General features: G+C 38.4%; 1 long non-coding RNA gene across 1 annotated transcript; it reads right to left on the bottom strand.

The window, feature by feature from the left end:
- Nucleotides 1–6: 6 nt before the first annotated feature.
- LOC107384465 (uncharacterized) lies at nt 7–2252 on the bottom strand. The gene is made up of 3 exons (XR_001572862.3): nt 2029–2252; nt 1881–1949; nt 7–1503 (listed from the first exon to the last, which is right to left on the bottom strand). It is a non-coding gene; the product is annotated as an uncharacterized lncRNA (long non-coding RNA).
- Between the last annotated feature and the right edge of the window lie 3111 nt (nt 2253–5363).

A 5363-nucleotide genomic window follows, 5' to 3' on the forward strand; every position in this document is an offset into this window, starting at 1 on the left:
TGGTTATCCAGCTGCTTGATCTTAAATACAGAGATCAGCTGTATGATATTAAATGTTTCCTCCATAAACAGAAGAGGATGGATAAACAATAACGTAAATGTTGTAATCTATAAATACAACTCAAGAATGTTTAACAAATATAAAGTAGGAGTGGGACTTTAACGCATTAATTCTGATTAATTAATTAATTAGAAACAATGATGTGTAAAAAATGTCATGCATTTTATCACAACTTGCATTTCAAGCAAGGCAGAATCTTTGTCAATGCATGATTTCCTCGCAGACCGAATATCACTGACGCACACAACAATGCACCGTGCTCTGTTAAAGGCTACTAAATCAGAATAAAAAAGGAAAGAAATGGCCTTGCTTGGACTGATGCAGAATTTGGAAAACACGTCAGCCTCTTTCCTGACAACTGCGGCGCCCATGTTGTGAACATTATTCAGAGATTGTCTCTGATCTCTGGTGCAGCTGCCTGGTGGCACCAGAAACTTTACAAAAGTCAAGGTAAGCTATATTTTCAACATTTATCCAATATTTGTGCAGCGCTGAAAGCACCAAACAGAATAATTTTTTGCTCTTAACTTTAGTTTATGAAAGTAGTCAGACAAACGAGAGGCACCTGGCTAAAGCTGGGAAAATGCTCTGTGTCATCGCCACTCTGTAAACAGTTACAAACAACAAGTAATAAAGTAACAGAAACACTCTAGAATCTGTCTGATAGTTTTCTAAACAATTTTGTTGGTTTATTATATGTGTCTGAGATGAGTGACTGTTTAAACATTGCATGTGTAACCTGTGGCTCCCTGAAAAACTGAGTATCTGTATTCAAATATATCAGCGCGGAATACTTCTTCAAAGTTAAAGTGTTGTGAGAGCTACAGGATCAAATGTGTCTTATTTACTAAAGTTTCTTGCTTTTTGTTCCTTTGAACTCTATTGCTGGGTTCTTAGCAGTAGTAGCTCATTATCTGAGGTTTGAAACCTCCAACCCACAAACCACACACACAACAATCAATTCAACAAATTAAATCTATTGAAGTAGGTAACAGTTTTTAAAATTCATCATAAAGGAAATAAATGCTAAATTCCCTCTCCTAGAGGGTTCTTAGAGGAATGATAAAATTGAACAATCAATAAATAGATAAATAAATAAAACCAATTGTCCTTTAACAATGTGTTCAGGACTATGTCACACAGTCTTCTTGCTTTTGGGCAAATTGATAATTCAGTCCATTAAAATGTTGGAAAGTTGCCAAAAAAAGAGTCCAAACCCTCACTCAGGAAGGGAAAAAAACCCTTAGTCCTTTGAATCGTGTAGAGGTCTTAAATGATCCTACCACATCTTTGACGAAACAGGATATGATGAAGACATCCTGCCATGGATGTGGCACCCATGAGTATCAATACCCCTCCAGTGGACCAAAGCAGTGCATCGGAGTCCTTAAATGTGTTGGCTTTCCAGGCAGGAAAAGGTGATTTAACCCTCAATCAACAAGCCTGCATAAAACATATGCAACAAAATTATAATAATGTCACTCTCTTTTTTCTATTATCTTCCAAACTCAAAATAACTATACGTGGAAAAGAAGATTTCATTAACAAAATGAATATAAAAGCAAAACAAATCACCTTATCTTCACAGGAAATTTGTGTACAATTCATTTTCTCAACAGTTTAACACATCTACTCACAGAAACTGAGCTAACAGCTAGCCGGGTGACTTAAAAATGCGGCTACACGAGACCGTCACAAAGTTCAAAAACATACATATATTTCACAGAACACAGCTTAGCATAGCTTACATCAACGTTTTTTTTCTACTTCGTTTCACATCTACATAAACATTCAGTCCATGAAACATTAAATTAACTCACCAAAGGGTTTCCTCAAAAAACAAATCGAGGTCTACTTCTAACGGCTCCTCCTTCAGTGGCGAACACACTCTATAATCATAAAACACTTTTGTTTCAATAAAAACTTCTCACAAATAATCTTAAACCCTTCTCAAGTGATGAACCTTACATTCCTAGAAGTTTCCAGTCATCTATTACTTCGATGACGGCAGTTAACTGAACCTCTGCTCACCTGTTCAGCCTGGACAAAAACGTTTTTTCTCTCCGGTGTGGGGAGGGCTGCAAAGCTCGGCTCCATGCTGCGTTCAAGTAGCCCTCGTAATTTTTAATACTACCGAAAAACGGTTCCTAACAATGGAGAATTTTTTAAAGGAATTTAGGCTCAATAACCTAAGACAACCTGGGTTACACATGCGTTACTATCATTAGGCAGATCCTCGTCATGATCTTTTATCTTCCTATCATCCTCCAGTCATCCAACTGGAGCCAGTTAGTGTTCTTAATCGCAGAATATGTCACTCCTGCTCTGGTGTTAAAAGTTAGTAAATTCAAGTCCTAGATCATATTTGTTCTACTGTCATTTTTAAGGATATATATATATATATATATATATATATATATATATATATATATATATATATATATATATATATATATATATATATATATATATATATATATATATATATATATATATATATATATAAACTATAAATAAATATATATGCTTTTACTACATTATGAGTAATAAAAACACCCAATTATACAAACAAGTGAAACTGGAAAAATTTGAATCTCCATTTATTTCAGTAATTCAACTAGACTGAGAGACAATTTAAAGGCTCAGGGACTTTTGCAGGTGTTTTCTGTTTTTTATACATTGTAGTTGATTTGGGTCTTGTTTCATATCAAGGAGTGACATTTGAAAAACATGAATATTAAATTCTAAATTCTAAAAGCAAAAGTGTACACATTGATTGTGAACTAGCATTATAATCGTTTTTTTATGTTCGGGAATATTTTAAAGGTTTAATATAGAATTATTAAATAAAACACCATATTAATACAACAATAAAACCTACACAGGGCATTTAGAGGTGTGCAGAATGGAGATACAACATATCCTTTAAAACCTACATCACAATTAAAAAATAATCACATCTTTATTTTGACTGGAACAACACTGGGTTTTTGTTGACATCTACTAGCCAATAGAGGGCACCATTGCGGGTTGCCAGTTTGCTCTGCACAGTGAGGCTGGCACGGTGGAAAATGGCAAACTCAGCAAGTCAAGCATGCTGTATCTGAGCCCAGAAAATGTTAGTATTCTTCTCAGAAGAGGAGCGACCATAAAAGATCTAAAACCAGTGGGTTTAGGTGAAGCCTACAACAGAAGAAACTGACGTATTGACAGTGAACCTGGTATCCCAGTGGCTGGAAACCTTGTCCTATTATTGCAACTACAGCCTCCACACACTAGATGTTGCTTTGGTGTTTGTACTCCATATTCAGCCTTTAAACTGATTTGTTTAAAGAGCAAGTCACCCCCTAAATAAACTTTTTTTTGCTGATAAACTAAATAAACGAGTGTCTAATTGTGCTGTAGACACATGTCGTCAATAATTTGGCACTTCAGTGCATCTTAGTTAAAATTTAAATATTCTTCCTAAAACTGGCAGTGTTGTGCCTTTGTCAGGTAAAAACTCTGCACTGTATTTGAATTTAAATCTGCCGCCGCTGTTGGCTAAGAGGTACGCTATGATGTAAACTGGTACATTATGATGTCACAATGCTGTCGTGAGCCTGTGTGTGTGTGTGTATTTGTTAGCGGCTCCGCCCTCTCGGTCTGCCAGGCAACAGCATTTGTTGCATTTTTCAAACATGAAGTGGGAGTGGAGTTAGACTCTGGTAGGGGTTGACTTGCTCTTTAAATATGTGTTTAACTTCTTTTTCATTGATCTGGGCAACAATTTGATGTTATGCATCTAAAGCCTGATTTATGCTTCTCTGTGAGCTTGGCAACAGAGAGACGCACACGGAGTGTTGGGAAGGTTTTCACTTTTGAACTTCTGTTCAGGCAGCGGAGTGTTGCAAAGCAATTCCCCGCCAGGACAACAGAGGGCGTAGCGCTGTTCTGTGGTATCCTGCCACCATAACACTCATGTATCTGGTCCACGATAGTGTATTTACTGTGTTCATATTTTTCAGACTTTTTAACACAGGCAAATTCATGCTTTGTTCTCCTCAACCTCTTCATGCGGTCGCCACCTCTAAACCCACCTTTTCCGTAGTTTCCGTCCACGTTTGCTGCGTATTACGTACTCCTTCACTCACGGGTGAATAAATATTCATATTTTCTGACTTTTTCCGAGATGCGTTCTTCAATCTGTTCTGAGTCTGCCGCTAAATATCTGATTAATTTTTAACGGTGCTACAGCTGTGCTGGCATGGACGTAATTTTCACTTTAGAAGTGGGGGAGACACGGGGGGGGGGGGGGGGGGGTATCTTTACAGCATGCTCTAATGGGAAACAGGCTTCAACACAAATGGTTGTTTTCCGCTTGGTCCTAGAGCTCAACCAGTGTCACTTTAATATAGCGTAATATTGTTTTTGGATAGTAAAAAGTGCAGGGGTCAAAACTTGATATTGGAAAAAGTGGGGGGGGGGGGGGGACATGTTCCCCCTGTTCCCCCCCAAAATTACGTCCATGGGTGCTGGTGACGAATAAACAGGAAGCGGTGCCCTGAACAATCACAAGCTTGTGGTCTCCGTCACTTTCAACAGATTAAAAAAATTTTGGGCATGTCTCCGTCACCCTCTGTGAGCCCGTCAGAGAGCCCTGTTGCGTAATGGCGTTGCGTGTCTCCACACCGACGCAGGTGGACAAGTATAAATCAGACTTTAATGTGATCTCCAACACATTCTCAGTGTGTTACAGTAACTGGTGGCTTTACTTTTAGGATTTGACCAAAAACAGCTACAATTCCATCGTTTCACGGCATAAAACGATCAAACTCAAACGCGGTTGGAGTTCAGCTCTCCGTCAAGTAAATTCAATTCAATTCAATTCAAAAATACTTTATTAATCCCAGAGGGAAACTGATTGCTGTAGTAGCTCAGAACAATAATAATAATCAAGTCATCAAAGAGTTGTTGTATATTACAGTGGCTGTTGGCAGGAAGGATCTCCAGTAGTGGTCAGTGTTGCAGCCAAACTGAAGAAGCCTCTGACTGAAGACACTCTTCCGTTGTCGGACAGTCTTGTGAAGAGAATGCTCAGGGTTGTCCATCATTTTCTTGATTCTCTGGAGAATCCTTCTTTGTATTATCTCCTCCAGCGGTTCCGAAACTGCCGAAACTCTGGCTGAGTCCTTGAAAGGGCTTGGAGTTCCTCCATCTTGTTGGCCAGTGATCTCACATTGCCCATTATGATCGATGGAAGAGATGGTTTGAATTTCCACTTTCTCTGTTTCCGTGTTGCTCCCGCTCTGCACCCACGCTTC

The sequence above is a fragment of the Nothobranchius furzeri genome, chromosome 11 (genome assembly GCF_043380555.1).
Source record: "Nothobranchius furzeri strain GRZ-AD chromosome 11, NfurGRZ-RIMD1, whole genome shotgun sequence".
NCBI classification, from domain to species: domain Eukaryota; kingdom Metazoa; phylum Chordata; class Actinopteri; order Cyprinodontiformes; family Nothobranchiidae; genus Nothobranchius; species Nothobranchius furzeri.